Here is a 16065-nt window from a genome sequence, read left to right as displayed (position 1 = left end):
AGTGAGCTGGTATGCAGTTAGTGTAGAAAGTGTTATGCTGGAATTGATTTATAATGTAGAAAAAAAAAACTTTTTAAAAACTTCTCGAAAACAACTTTGCTACAATTCACAGAAGAATGATATGGCTTTATGAGAACGGATACATATATTGAGCTTTCTCAAAATATGTGTTAGTAAAGTTTTACAAAGTTGTTTCATGTCACCTGGGTGATTAACAGTTTAAGAGTGATATCTGTGTGATTATAATACTTGAGGTCTATTGGCCTGTTGTATTTGCTGTAAGTGACTTGTGCACTTTATATATTTCAGGAGGAGTACTTGGCATTGGTAGCGAGACTGATTCTTCACGTAAAGGAAATGAGTAAGTGTGTATATACTGAGATTTATAACGTTTCTTACTATTTCTACTTGTCTCTCACTTGATTTCAGTCACTTTGTCCACAGTCAGATTTGGTTTATTATTTCTCTACAGAGTCTAAGAGCTTGAAATGAAATAATAACCACAGATGTTATTGCTCAGGATGGCTGTTAGGGCCTATGAATTGTGTACAAAGTTCCATAACTCTTATGTTTCATCATCTTGGATAATTAAACAATGGAGAGGAATTCAATAACAAAGTATTAGAAATACAGAATGATTCTTCATCATGCATGAACACTCAAAGAAAGATATTTTTGAGGAAGGGTTTTTACAATATCAGAGATCTATCCTTTGGAACAAAAATTTATTAGAAATGTCAGTTACATGGGTTATTTTGTATTTTCCCTGCCATATTTATCGATGAGTGATATTTTAAACACAGCAAAAAGAGTGATATTTTGAAGAAAACTAGCATGCCAAACACAGTTATATCAAATACCCCATGCATGTCCGAGTATTGTTGCCTTATTGTACATGCATTATACTTTTATCCCCTCGTGCAATTAGTTGTGAAGGGGATATAGCATCACTAATGTGCTTGTGTGTAAGTGTGTGTGTCCATTTATGTGTAAGCTTGTGGGCACAATTTGAAGAGAACCAGCAAACTGACAATGATCACAGTTTGCACGTATACTTCTTTGGCATTGAATGAGAAAAAACCCTATCGATTTTCAAGGTCATTGATGAAATATTTCTCAGAATCTTGATTCATGCAATAATTATGACAATGAATGATATAATTTATGTGCAAGATAACAATACATGTATATAAATACTGCATGTAGTTTAGAGTAACATTGAAAATTTTCACCCTGAGAAAACCATTGTCAACCAAAGCATAGCCAGGTTGACAATGGTTTCTCGAGGGGTGAAAATTTTCAGACTGAGTGTTACCTTCAGCTAGCCTACATGCAATATTTGTTTTATTATACTGAATGTTATGTAAACAACAAAGTAGAAAAACTTACGTCTGTTGACATTTAATCAATCACTATCATGCAATGTTTTGTATATCGATGCAGTATTCGCATTTATTATAAACGTTCAAACGACATCGTCTATCAATCTACGATGAACTGTATGTATATAAATTTGACGCATGTGAACATTTTTATAACATCACCCGTTGTCAAGGGGTGGATCTGATAGATCTATGATGTGAGGGGTGGATCTGATAGATCTTTGATATGAGGGGTGGATCTGATAGATCTGTGATATGAGGGGTGGATCTGATAGATCTGTGATATGAGGGATGGATCTGACAGATCTATGATATGAGGAGTGGATCTGATAGATCTGTAATATGAGGGGTGAGTCTGATAGATCTATGATATGAGGGATGGATCTGATAGATCTATGATATGAGGAGTGGATCTGATAGATTTGTGATATGAGGGGTGGATCTGATAGATCTGTGACAGGGCTCGAAATTAACATATGCCCGTCAGTCTGTGACTGGTTAAAAGTCTGGCGGACTGACTGATATTTGTTTTAGTCAGTCTGATGCGACTGGTTAATTTCCTAAAGCATCATTTTGGAAAATATACTTATGAAATTTTATACACACATTTAGCATGCTTCGATCTGTAGATATCAGACGAATCTGATTCGTAAATATAAATCCCACATTTAAGTGTTACAATATTGTCTGAGGCATATTGAGTTAAATTTCATTTTAATAACATTAACGAAATATGTTTAATTATTTCTGGAAAACTCTGTTCGACTGGTAAATTTTTCTGCGGACTGGTTGAAATTATACCCCATCAGTCCTGCTGGACTGGTGACATAAAAAGTTAGCTTCAAGCCCTGTATGATATGAGGGATGGATCTGATAGATCTGTGATATGAGGAGTGGATCTGATATATGAGGGGTGGATCTGAGATATGAGGATTTGGGGGACATGCACGTTCTTTGTACTTTCTAATCCACACATGTATTACTATATTTATTAATTGTATTCCTTAGCAGTGGCCATTTTATACCCTCTCACACTGATTTGAAATACGACTTTTGTCTGTCCATTTTCTTTAGTGATTAGTCTCTTAATTACACTCAATTGATTTTAGGTTTCGGTACAAGGCACCGGTGATTTTTATAGTAGAATAGCAGTAAAATAACTATTATAGTTGAAATATGGATCATAAAAAAAAAAATAAAACACATATCTAAAATTATAGATCGCCAATATCTTTATGTTGTTGGGGGAAAACACAGGAAGGAAAATGTTTTTATGGTCCAGTGATTGGGTGCGTGTGCACACACTTGGTCAACAAGGCAGTCTTCAGGGAGAACGGAAAGTTTAAGGCAATAACGTATCGAATTTGATTGTTTTTGACATTGTCTCTTTGTGGGAAAAAATATGAAGGATGAATGACACACATCTGTCACAATATTTCAAAGGAATTGCATTACAATTACATGTTAAACATTAGTAATACATTCCTTATCACTTTAATATACTGGTTTCAAGATACATCTGAGTTATTTCCCTTTGGAGAACTGTCATACATAGTAAGGCGTGAAACAATTTGTTTACATGCAGGAGTGGGACAAATTCATCACTGCATAAGTGAATGTATACTCAGTAAGTTTATCATACGCAGTTTCATCACCTGATATTACTTGCAAATATGACATTGTTTTTATGTGTCCACTTTAGTAAAATACTTCTTCCAATACTATTTTGTGTTTCCTACATTTACATATAATTAAAGACATTTGAAATACATTTTATCACCTTCCTCACTGACTGTAGGTCCACTCTGTCCCACTTAGGCATTTATTGTTGTTCGTCCTTCGTTGAAGGTGACCATGACATGTAGTGTCTAGTTGAAGTGGTGCGGTGTGTCCGGAGGTGGTTGATAAGACCTATCTGAGCAAAGAAGTCTCTCCCACAGCTAGGACAGAAGTGGGTAGGCACTGTGCTGTTGGTACTGGTGGCTCTAGCCTTGTGCGCTGTACGGTTCTGCTCAGCTTGAAGGGACCTACGCTCCTCTGCTGTGTTGGCTTCTTTTGTGATGTGATGGAGTCAGGAGGGTCTGTCTGAGGTGGTTGACTCCCAGGTCTCGGTGCTGATGTTGAAGTCTTTTAGTGAAACCTTCAGACTGTCTTTAAAGCGCTTCCTCTGCCCTCCAACTTTGCGCTTGCCTTCAATGAGTTCACCATAGAGGAGTTGTTTTAGTATGCGGTTGTCTGGCATTCGGGAGACCTGGCTTGCTCATCTCAGTTGGGTCTTATGCATGGTGGTGATGGTGCTAGGCAAATTGGCCCGCCTAAGAACCTCCGTGTTGGGGATTTTGTCCTGCCAGCGGATGTGAAGGAGGTTTCGAAGGCATCTGAAGTGGAAGAGATTTAGCAGCTTTTCATGTTGTCTGTATGGTGTTCAGGTCTCAGAGCCAAAGAGGAGGGTGGTGAGGACCTCTACCCGATAGACTTTCAGCTTCGTCTCAAGTTTGATTCCTCTCCCAAACATTCTTCCACAGTCTACCAAAAACGCTGCTTGCCTTTGCAATTCTGTTGCTGATTTTAGCATCAATGTTGGCCTTGTGGGAGATGGTGCTGCCGAGGTAGGTGAAAGTCTCAACTGCCTTGAAAGTGTCCATTCACCAAAATGTGCAGCTCATGGTACTGGTTGCCTGGGGCTGGCTAGAACATCACCTCGGTCTTCTTGGTGCTTATGGTGAGACCGAAGTTGTCGCAGGCTGTGAAGAAGCTGTCCAATTTCGCTTATATCTCTTGCTCATCACTGGCATTGAGGGTGCAGTCCTCAGCGAAAAGAAAGTCTCTGAGAACAGTCTCCTTCACTTCCATGACGGCCTGTAGATGCCTGAGGTTAAACAGCTTTCCATCTGTCTTGAACCTGATGTTGATGCCAGGATCAGTGTCTTTGAAGGCGTCGGACAGCATTGCTGAAAACATCAGGCTGAACGGTGTTGGGGCCAAGACACAACCCTGTATTACCCCATTTGACACTGGGAAGGCTTCGGAGGGTTCACCATCATTCAGGACTTGGGCCATCATGGAATTGACCGGACAATAGCAATGAATGTACTTGGGCAGCCAAACTTTTCCATGATTTTCTAGAGTCTGTCTTGGCTGACTGTATCGAAGGCTTTGATCAAGTCTATGAAAGTCGGGTATAGGTTAGTGTTCCATGCACTTTTCTTGGAGTTGACGGGTGGCAAATATCATATCCGTTGTTTCTCGACTTGCACGGAAGCCGCACTGACTTTCAGGGAGAAATCCCTGCTCAAGGTGTTTCAGCAAGCAGTTGAGGAGGACGCAGGCAATTAGGCTCATCTGCTATCGACAGGAGGGATATTCCTCGGTGGTTGTCGCATGACTGATGATTCCCTTGGTGCTTGTAGATGTGGACAGTCATGGCGTTTCTGAACTCATGGGGTAAATGCTCTTGGTTCCACATGACCTCATACAGACTTGTCAGTAGATTGCAGATGGGTTTGCCACCTGTCTTGTAAACCTCAGCAGGGATGGCGTCAGGGTCAGGAGCTGTCAGGGTCAGGAGCTTTCCCGCTGGTCATGTGCTTAGTAGCTTTGCTGACTTCTTCGTTAGAGGGAGGGGTGTCGAGCTCTTGGTTGATTATCACTTGTGGGAGGCGTGGGATTGTTTCATCATTGATGGCTGCAGGGCGATTGAGCATGTTGTCGAAGTGTTCGACCAATCTCTCAAGGATTTGCTTCTTGTCTGTTAGTAGGGTTGTACCATCTGTGCTGAGTAGGGGGAGGATCCAGAGGATTGTGGTCCATAGACTGCTTTCAAGGCATCATAGAACTTCTTCAAGTCATGTGGGTTGGCGTAGCCTTGGATTTCTTCGGCCTTAGTACCGCACGAGCCAGGAATTCTGCATGGAGCAAAGCTTTGACTGGACTTCATTGCGTTTGCCGGTTAAGGCAGCTCTTTGAATCGTTTGTGGTATCGTTCAAAGTTCATTCAAAGGCATTCAAAGTTCCATTAAATGCACCTCCTAAACAGAAGAGCTCTTATCTTGAAACTGGTGTATTATTCTGGTTAACTCAGTGGCTGAGAATGCCTTTCTGTAGATTATGAGTTTGAGTCCTGTATAGGGGAGTCATACTATTCTGATATGGCACAGTGCTTTTGTCTATCTCATATCTGTCCATCTGTCAGCACATGCGGCCCAGATAAAAAAAGCACTTATACATACTTACCCAAATCTTACTTACTAAGGCTGTATAAGGCTAGAATCACCAAACTTAGTACACATTTCTCTATGACTAGAGGAAGGAGTCTGTTGTTTTTAAAGGTCAAGGTCATACTCACGTTGGGTAAATTTAACACAAAACAACATACCATGGAAACAGTATTATTAAGTCTAGGGTAAGTTATTCACAAAATCTTATAGAGAAAGGTTTATTTGGATGTTAATCCTTTCTTTGGCTTTAATGTTGCACTAGTGACTACTGGTAACATTAATAAACTGCTATATTCATGAGATGATTCTGTTTTATTATTGCTTATGGAATTCGTGAAAATATTTCCCAGCATTATAAATTACTGTACGTATACAGTGGAGCCTCGTTAATCCGGACACTTTGGTTCCCAGCAAAATCGTCCGGATAAATGAAGCGTCCGGATAATTGAATCGCATATTTTCTAGCTTTGCATAAGTAGCCAATATATGCCTACAATATTGATGCATAGTGAATTAAACACATTCTATCATTGGATTTAACCATTTGTATTAGTAAATAAATTATTATAATGTTAACATTTACATGTATTTCAAAGCACTAAAATTTAGTGTACGTGTTCAGTGCATTTGCCTGTGCTTACATTGTACATACATATGATCCCTACAAAAAGATATACAAAACTGTGTACCGTATGCACTAAAACAAATAATGAAGCACTTTATGTAACTATAAGTAATTAAATCATTAGCAACTAACATAATCATTTACACTTCAAATATTTCATCACACTTTTACTTCTTAAAGAGGCTGGTAATTTCCATCTGTCACAATTCATGGGTTCGGTGGTCTGTTAAAACAATCTTCATCGTCCAAAGTTGATATAAGAATTTCGTGATTATCATGTCAGTTGACAACATTCTTTAACCAAAATTCAATCTGCCAGACTTTATATTTCTTATTCTATAATTATCCAAGACAATATCAGGAGAACAAAATCATTTAAGCTCGTAATATTAAGACCTACTACTGCTTTGATCTAGTCACGCGTACTTATTATTTTCATGATGCGATAATAACGGAACAAAACTCGGGTGAAATTAACATTACAGGTACATACAGAATTTAATTGTCATTTTCCTTAAAATGGTAATTTTCTCACTTCTACGCAGAGTTTAAAAATTCGAAAGCAATAAAGCTCTACAACATCGTGACAAGAATCAATCGTACACAGGTACATTCTACATGCGCGACATTCTAAACGTTAAAGACTTATACTATATATATATATATATATGTGCATGAACTTACATGTATATTTCACGCCAATCAACAGAATAAAATCCAGAATCTAGAAGTATGATCTACACTCTTTGGATTTGAATAAGCCGATATCAATTTACGAATCAGTACAACTGATACGTGTAGCAGTTAAAAAAATTATTATTACGGCATGATGTTTAATTTATTAATACGATTAGGGTATTGATCATGACTATAAAATAATATGCTACAGATTTATTTACAAAATTCAACACTACACGCCATAAAGATCTTATGTGCGAAAATTGGCAATACAATGTCTCAATCGGCACATGCTATCTAACGGACTTATCATCACACACCACCTAATTGGAGGGAGGTGTTGACAGGGTACAGGTAATCGCTTCAATTAGACAGTTTGGCTTGTTTTCTTTATAATTTACACCTTGCTAAAATTGTCCGACACAGACCTTCCCTAAACAAAATTACCGTCCGGATTAACGGTACAATTTTCAATGCATTATAACGTTTTGTAGTAAAAAGTGACCGTCCGGATCCGGAACATGAATTTCCGGATTAATGATGCAAAATAATGTATAAAAATTCCGTTCTCTAGAAAAATAGTCCGGAAGGTGAAGCGTCCGGATTAATGGCGTCCGGATTACCGAGGCTCCACTGTAAGCTTAAAATTATTTATAAATGTATCAAAACCATTTAGGGATTGATATTCTGTACAGATTTTGTATCACTTTTTGTGTACAGATTTTTACTCAAAATCATGCGCTTTTAAAGCCACTGTACAGATTTGTGGTTGAAAGATTACCGATACCACATGTATGTAAATGTCTTACGTAGCAGGAGAATGTTTAACAAGAGTCCACTGACCATACTCTGTGTAAATGACTTTGTTACCTGTAATTTTTATATGCTCTAGGACTGTATGGAAACACCTGTTGCATACCTTAACTTTGCCATCAAAGCAGATTGATTTTAATTCTACTTTATGCAGCAAGTATCAACATTTGAGAAACAATCAATACAAACAATATCTGCCACATCTACAGAAAACAAAGCCTGATTTTGTTATTATGTAGTCATAGATCAATATATTTATCTATAACAAAGCCTGATTTTATATTATATAGTCACAGATTGAATATATTTATATATAAAAAAGCCTGATTTTATATTATATAGTCACAGATTGAATATATTTATCTAAAACAAAAGCCTGATTTTATTATTTGTAAATCTATAGATTTATATAGAATACATTAGTGCTTCTGAAACAAGCATGGGCACATTTTTATGATTGACCCCCCACCCCCCCATGAACAATTTAGACATTTATTCATTTTATAATAAGTTGGAAGATCTTTTATCAAAAAATGGAACAGTGAATTTTTTTTTTGTGGTTTGGAGAAAACATTGATAAATGTGAATATTGCTGACTGGTCAGAATAGTATGTATTTGTACACCCCTTCCTGATTTTTTTTTTTTGGGCATGCATTTATAGATAGATATCTTAACTACAAAACCTTACCTCTGTGCAATTTTCTAGATGAGAATCTGCATTTTCATGCAGATAGATGGTATTCAGTACCGGATCTCTGCTTTTTATGGATAAAACATTCAGTGCATTTGATATCTCTATGTCAGTACTTACAGAGTTTGATATCATGGTACCTACTATTACAGTTTATTGTACGTTTCTACACAATGGTTACACAGTCATTAATCATTGAATTAATAAATACATATGAAGCAGTACCTCCTCAGTATCTTCATAATTGCAGGGAAATAGATATGTAGTGACATTTGCTGTCGAATGTGAAGATCAAGAATATTAACAAACTTTGCTCAGCCTATAAAACAGCAAACTTTGCAACCAGAAAATGAAAGGTTCAGTCGTTGAGGAAGCATGAATTATCAGCAATAAATTGAGCTGATAGAATTCACATCAAATGCACTCTATTTGTTCATATGGGAGTCTAGAATGGTTGAAACATTGTAAATCGAATCCTAGAACCTGTAGCAGTGTTCACAGAGTCCATTTATAAGATAATATTTCTTGGAGGGACTCTGAAGTAAAAACCACAGGCCCTGTAGATATTAATCATTTTAAATTATCCTTTTACAGAATTATAATGATTTTTTTCTTTGTTGGATTTTGAACAGTACTTCCCTATGCTGCAATATCAGAGATAAGTATGATGGTTTTATCATGCGATATAATAAGAAGTAATTTCCTGATTCTGACAGAGATGTTAAATTGTTTTTATATGGAGCAAACACTGACTAGCAGCTTATTAGCCACAATTTTCTGTACTGTTAGTTTACATTTGAAGTACGAGTGCACTTTTGAGGGAACCAGTCCACACTCGATTAGTTTGTCATCTGGTTTGTGGTGCTCTCATTTGCATGTAACGAAGCTCTGATACTGAGAGGCAGTCAATATTTTAAGATCCCAATGTCAGATAAATCAAGGAAAATTAATTTTTTTCCCTTTCACTCTATCAGGAAAATCCATGCATTAAAAATATGTAATGAATCTATAGGAAATCTATGCTGGCAATCAATTCATATAGTGATGAAGCACATTTAACTAGCCACAGGGGAGAGGTGTTGCAAGTTCAGTATTAGTGTATTGGACATATTAAGCCTGTCCTCTCGCAACAGAAGTAGTAGCAACAGAAGTAGTAGCACGTGTGATGTCAAGCTAATTAGCTATAGAAATGCCCGGCACAGGCAGTGATATGTTACCTGGGACTGGTCCGATTGATTCCAAGTGTTACTACAGCTTGGTCACAGCCTGGACTATATCAGACAACGTATAGGATTGTTTTTGGTCTCTGAGGACAGTTTTTCATTTCCTACTCTGCTGTAAGATAATGATAAAATTTTGAGATAGGGAGACAGACTTCCGGATTGACACTTGTTTCAGTGTAAATTACAACTGTTAACAATCTTTTAAGTGACTCTGTGTGTGAATTAGTAAGGAAATGCTGGAGGGAAGAGGGACCATGACTTACTGAGTTTTGTAAGAGCGAGGGGGGTATGTATTCTGGACAGCCAGGGTACAGCGGAGTGGACCCGTATGCCATCAATCGAGGTCATGTGTACCAAACTGGTGTCCCCTGGAACTCGATGGGATATTACACCTGTACGTATTGTCTAGAGACTTTTATGTAGTAATCTTCAATTCAGACCCATTTTATGTCTCAGAATTTTGGAAATGATTGCAAACAAATTTTTTATTTTAAGTTTCAAATTTTATTTATTTCAAGTTTCATATAAACAAATAACAGATACAATAACAAGTCAAAATTTCAATAATATATACTATGAACATTAGATAGAATAGACGAAATTTTCAAAAAATTCATTATCAGCAAGTGAATTGAGATTTTTCAAAATATAAGCATAAGTCATTACTGAAAATTGGACATGCTGAAAAATATTATAACAAGTTTCATCTAGTAAGTATAACCTACACTACATTTTATATTTATATATTCTGTAAGCTATATAAGAAATAAGCAAATTTAATGACTTTAATAGTCTTTCTATTGTGTTCATGAAAAAAACCCAATCATAATGTGTTTCCATTTTATATTTACATTTAGATAAGCACCTAGCTAATACAGATTGCAAACAAATTACCTGAACAGCTTCCTATACATCTGTTGATTTTAAAAATATTTAATCAACTTAAAGATGTACCAGTGGTTTCTTTTGATCTTTCCCTCTATATCCTATTTCCAATATTACTTGAAATGAAAATTTGTCATGTTTCTGTACAAGTATTATGAATTTCATTCAAATATCTGAGATTAGATGCTATTTGTGTTGGGAATGAAACCTGACAGAGATTCTGTGATAAAAAGAATTCAATTGGAAAAAAAAAATACAACCTGAAAGTAAATGACACATTACTCAATCAATCCGATAGATGTATTTGTAGTGTATCCATGTGAAACTTAGAGATATTAAGGTATTGATGTGGCAGCTGCTTATTAGCTATGTTTCAAACTCTTGATATGTGTATTAAGTGATTTTAGCATTCTAGATACAGCCATCAGATTTGAGCATAGAAAAAGGTTGCTGAACTTTAATTCTTTCATTTCCTCTAGGTAAATGAACACTTAATGATATGTTTGCTTAGGACTGAAAAAGAGTGAATGGAAAGTTGCCGAGATTTAGATGTTTGTTAAAATTTGTTGCATTGTAAAAAAAAAAATTATTTGAACCAAAAAATACAATGTATGAAATAAGCAGGTGAATATTTAAATTTTTCTATTTATTGTTGCCTTGTTTTCAAACTAATTAAAAGCACATCTACTGAAAAATAGGCTTCTATCAGTGGGTTGTTGTTGATTGATTGTTCCCGTCAAGAATTTTTCACTCATATTGAGACATCATCAGCTTCCGTCGTCTGTCTGTCTGTCTGTCCGTCCATCTGTCTGTCCGTCCGTCTGTCTGTCTGTCCGTCTGTCTGTTAAACTTTTCACATTTTCGACTTCTTCTCCAGAACCACCGGGCCAATTTCAACCAAACATGGCCAAAAGCATCCTTGGGTGAAGGGCTTTCAAGTTTGTTCAAATGAAGGGCCATGTCCCTTTCAAAGGGGAGATAATCATAAAAATGCAAAAATAGGGTGGGGTCATTTAAAAATCTTCTTCTCAAGAACCACTGGGCCAGAAGAGCTGAAATTTACCTGAAAGCTTCCTGACGTAGTGCAGATTCAAGTTTGTTCAAATCATGGCCCCTGGGGGGTAGGATGGGGCCACAAGTGGGGGGGGGGTCAAAGTTTTACATACAAATATAGGAGAAAGCTTTAAAAATCTTCTTCTCAAGAACCATTGGGCCAAAGAAATTGACATTTACATGAAAGCTTTCTGACATAGTGTAGATTCAAGTATGCAAAGGGTAGTTTGGGCCATAATAGGGACTAAGGTTTTACATGCAAATATATATGGAAAGTCTTCAGATATGGGCCAAAGTGACTCAGGTGAGCGATGTGGCCCATGGGCCTCTTGTTACAAATCATGACCCCTGGGGGTAGGATGGGGTCACAATAGAGACCAAAGTTTTACATGCGAATATATAGGGAAAATCTTTAGAACTGGACCAGGGTGACTCAGGTGAGCGATGTGGCCCATGGGCCTCTTTGTTAACCTATATCTTTTATTTGTGTGAAGATATTCAAACATTAAGAACAGACATATATATATATAAATCTTTTTTTCTTTCATTTTTTCATCCAGGGTAGTTTAGAACTGTGTGCATTGGTTTTGGAAGAATTTGGGCTGTTTAGGCTAAAATCCATTATGTAAGTTCATCTTTGTGGTGCACAAATTCCATATGGTCATTTCAAATAGTCAACATTGCTTCTATTTTCAATCTGAAATTCTACATGTATTTTGTTTGAGAGATGAAAACAATTCTCGAAACATTATCACCGTTATCTTTAATTTTCCATCATACTTGTGTCAAAGAGTTGAACTTTCTTTACCAGTAATTTTATATTGACTTCGCATTGTGTGATATATAAAGTTTTTATGATTTTATTTTCTGTCTAAGATATTCAATATTTAAAGGAAAAAGATAATGGTAGGAGATGGTAGGATAAATTCTAATTATTCAGAGAAACTTGATAAATACTGAGTTTGAGCTTATATACTCGATAACACAATAGAAGAATGCAATTTACTAGTTAAACTTTGATAGGATACTAAATTTAGGATGAGCCAATAAGATTATGTCTTGTTTTTCATGTTACAGGATTGGACAGAATATGAACACACACATCCAATACTTCAAAGATATTATGTTTGTGGAGGCAGAGATTTTGATTGCATCCACTGTTTAGAATACATCCTTAAGGGAAGCAGACTGCCGCCTTTACCCAATGATATAATGATTAATCATAACTATATCTGTTTTGTACCAAATAGAAAGAGCATTGATTCAGGTCATTTTCAAATCCACTGGCATACATTGTACTATACATGCAACCTTTTCAAACTTTACATTTAAGATTTTATAAAGGAAATATCTTAATGTTTCACATGTTTACCTTTCACTGTGCTATGTAATTCATTATACCTGCCATTATGCCAGTCTTCCTGAACATAATTTGTTTTCTGCAATTTCATTGGCCAAGAGGCTTAATCCTGGGTTATCAGATTGAGCATTTATATTTAGTATCCCATTGATTTTGTCAGCCCTATATAAGGAGCTGACTCAGATTTACTCACTCTGCTAGGTTAAAGAACTCTAAGGTTTGTACTTTTCACATGAATTTCGTGTTCGCCTCTTATCTTTTACATAGAGTAGGAAATGAACATAACATTGAGTTAGGGAACTATTTAGATTTTACATTATAATATGTAAATACCTTAGCAGAGTCAATTTACTTGGTTCAGGGTAGTATCAGATATTACTTTTTCAGAGTTTAAGTGTTTAGGCTATCTCAATGTTTCTATAGTTAGCCTTGTCCTATGTTACTTTTAGATGTATGGAAGCCTTTTAGTGTTATAACACTATATTTATGCCCCCATTCAAAGAAGAGGGACATATTGGTTTGCACCTGTTGGTCGGTCGGTAGACCACATGTTGTCCGCTTAATATCTTAAGAACCATTCACTTGATCGTAATATATTTCATATGTGGGTTGGTTATGAAAAGAAGAGGACCCCAATTGTTTTTCAGGTCGAAATGTCAAGGGTCAATCTACTCTGGACATAGGAAGACACTGCCTGCTCAATATCTTGAGAACCCTTTGCTTGACAGACATCAAACTTGGTACACTGGTACATCTCAAGGAGTAGATTTAAGGTCATATGGTCAAAGGTCAAGGGGTAAACTGGACATAGTAATATATTGTCTCTTATGTTTTAAGAATTATTTGCTTGATTGACACCAAACCTGGTACAGCATAAGGAGTAGATGACCCCTATTGATTTTTAGGTCACTTGGTCAATCCACTCCTGACATAGGAAGATATTGTTTGCTCAATATTTCGAATTGATGATACTACTATCAATCAAATTATGCATATGTATAACCCTTTTCAATTTTGCACCATGGGGGCTTATATGTAATTGTTTTACAAACACCTCATGTTGTATAGTTTGTGAAAGCTTGTTAGGGTCATAACTTTAGATTTTCTTATTATGGTACTTGCCCGTCAGAGACTGGACATATTATGGTATGGTGTTGTCTGTCCGGACCTTGTAAGATGGGATACAGACTGAACCGTAAGCTCTAGAATCTTACAACTTGGTACATTTGATCACCATAAAAGGAAGATGCTTATTGTTTTTTAAGGTCAAGGTTGTAGGTTCACTTAATAGGAAAACCTTGTTTGAGAAAATTACAGATTCTTGAACTGAGTATTTTGAGGAAACATTACATAGAAAGTACATGATTTGTCAAATTTCTCCCAATATTCAACTGAGAACCTTATTCTGCAGAGTATTTGTATGGGTATGGAAAATGTGTATGTGGCTATGATTTTGATTTTTGTTAAAAATTTTGTTGTTGAAAATTACAGGTTTAACCGAGTCAGTTTTTGAGGAAATATACATGTATTAAATAAATGACGGTTTGACCTTTTAACTCCTCTCACAGTTTTGAAGCTAGGGTCTTTGTAAATAACTTCTTTGGTGTTTTAGAATATTTACAGATTGTTGATCATGGTCAATTTTGGGGAAATATTTTCTGCAGAGCTCTAGTTGTCTATCTACCGGCCTCCTGTCACTTTTAAGTTTAGGAGCTTTTATTCATGGAAAGAAAGTATGTGACAACCTGATGATGGCTGATACTATTTAAAGCCTTTTTATACGCCCGTCTTAAGATGGGACGTATTATGGTATGGCGTTCATGTCCGTCCGTCTGTTAGCTTTTTCGTGTCCGACCCGTAACTTAAATACTACAAGGCCTAGAATCATCAAACTTTGTCTGTAGATACATCTTGGGTAGAAGGTGTGTCGCACATTAAAACCAGGTCACTGTGACTTTTCATTAAGAAGATATCCGTCTGTCCATCCGTCTGTTAGCTTTTTCGTGTCCGACCTGTAACTTAAATACTACAAGGCCTAGAATCATCAAACTTTGTAGATACATCTTGGGTAGAAGGTGTGTCACACATTAAAACCAGGTCACTGTGACTTTTCATTAAGAAGATATCCGTCTGTCCGTCCGTCTGTTAGCTTTTTCATGTCCGACCCGTAACTTAAATACTACAAGGCCTAGAATCATCAAACTTTGTCTGTAGATACATCTTGGGTAGAAGGTGTGTCGCACATTAAAACCAGGTCACTGTGACTTTTCATTAGGAAGATATGGCCATATATGGCAAAAACTTGTCCGACTCATAACTTGAAAACTATTAGACCTAGAATCACCAAAATTGGTCAACTAATGCATCTTAGGTAGAAGGTGTGTTGCATCCTACTTTAAGGTCACTGTGACATTTAATTAAGGTGATATAAAAAAAATGTTTTAATGGGTACAATCTATACTGTTAACAATATGTGACGGGCATATCATGTGCCATGGCGGTGCACTTTATTCTAGAAATGGCATCAGAAAAACACCCTATGTAACCTTTTCTGCTTGTACTCATTTATTTTTATTGGAAAACTTATTACTTGTTATCAGCTACTCTAAAACAATATTGACTTGTGCTATAATAAATTTGTAAACTTTACAAGTCTTTTCATTTCAAACAAGGTGTTGAACAAGTTGTTGAACATCATCTGGGATTCACAACCAAACAGGTACAACATGGAAACAGTGTGTTCCATGATTTCTGTAGTGTAACAAGTCCAGCTGATCCCAAGTACACTGTACTATTGACAACGATTGTTTTTGATAAGCACAATAGAAGTTCTACTTTGGGAGAAGCTATAATTATTTTAGTCCTAGCATACACTGCTTCCTGTTAGAGTTAGGGTGCTGTATAACTTGGTACCTCTTTGAGATAAAATGCTTTATCATCAAATCATAAAGCATCTTCCCTCTAACAGATACCAGATTATAAAGCACCCTCCCTCTAACAGGTACCAGATTCTATAAAGTACCTTCCCTCTAACAGGTACCAACTTACAAAGCACACTTCCTCCAACATTTACCAGATTATAAAATATCCTCCATTTATAATCTGGTACCTGTTAGAGGGAGGTTGCCTTATAAGAT

The 16065-nt window shown here is 36.4% G+C and overlaps 1 long non-coding RNA gene across 1 annotated transcript; it reads left to right on the top strand.

Moving 5' to 3' along the window:
* Nucleotides 1-1327: 1327 nt before the first annotated feature.
* On the top strand, nt 1328-15577 carry LOC130054303 (uncharacterized). The gene is made up of 3 exons (XR_008802608.1): nt 1328-10024; nt 12129-12193; nt 12646-15577. It is a non-coding gene; the product is annotated as an uncharacterized LOC130054303 (long non-coding RNA).
* Nucleotides 15578-16065: the final 488 nt, after the last annotated feature.

The sequence above is a fragment of the Ostrea edulis genome, chromosome 4 (assembly GCF_947568905.1).
Source record: "Ostrea edulis chromosome 4, xbOstEdul1.1, whole genome shotgun sequence".
NCBI lineage: Eukaryota > Metazoa > Mollusca > Bivalvia > Ostreida > Ostreidae > Ostrea > Ostrea edulis.
This window is presented reverse-complemented; position numbering and strand designations above follow the sequence as displayed.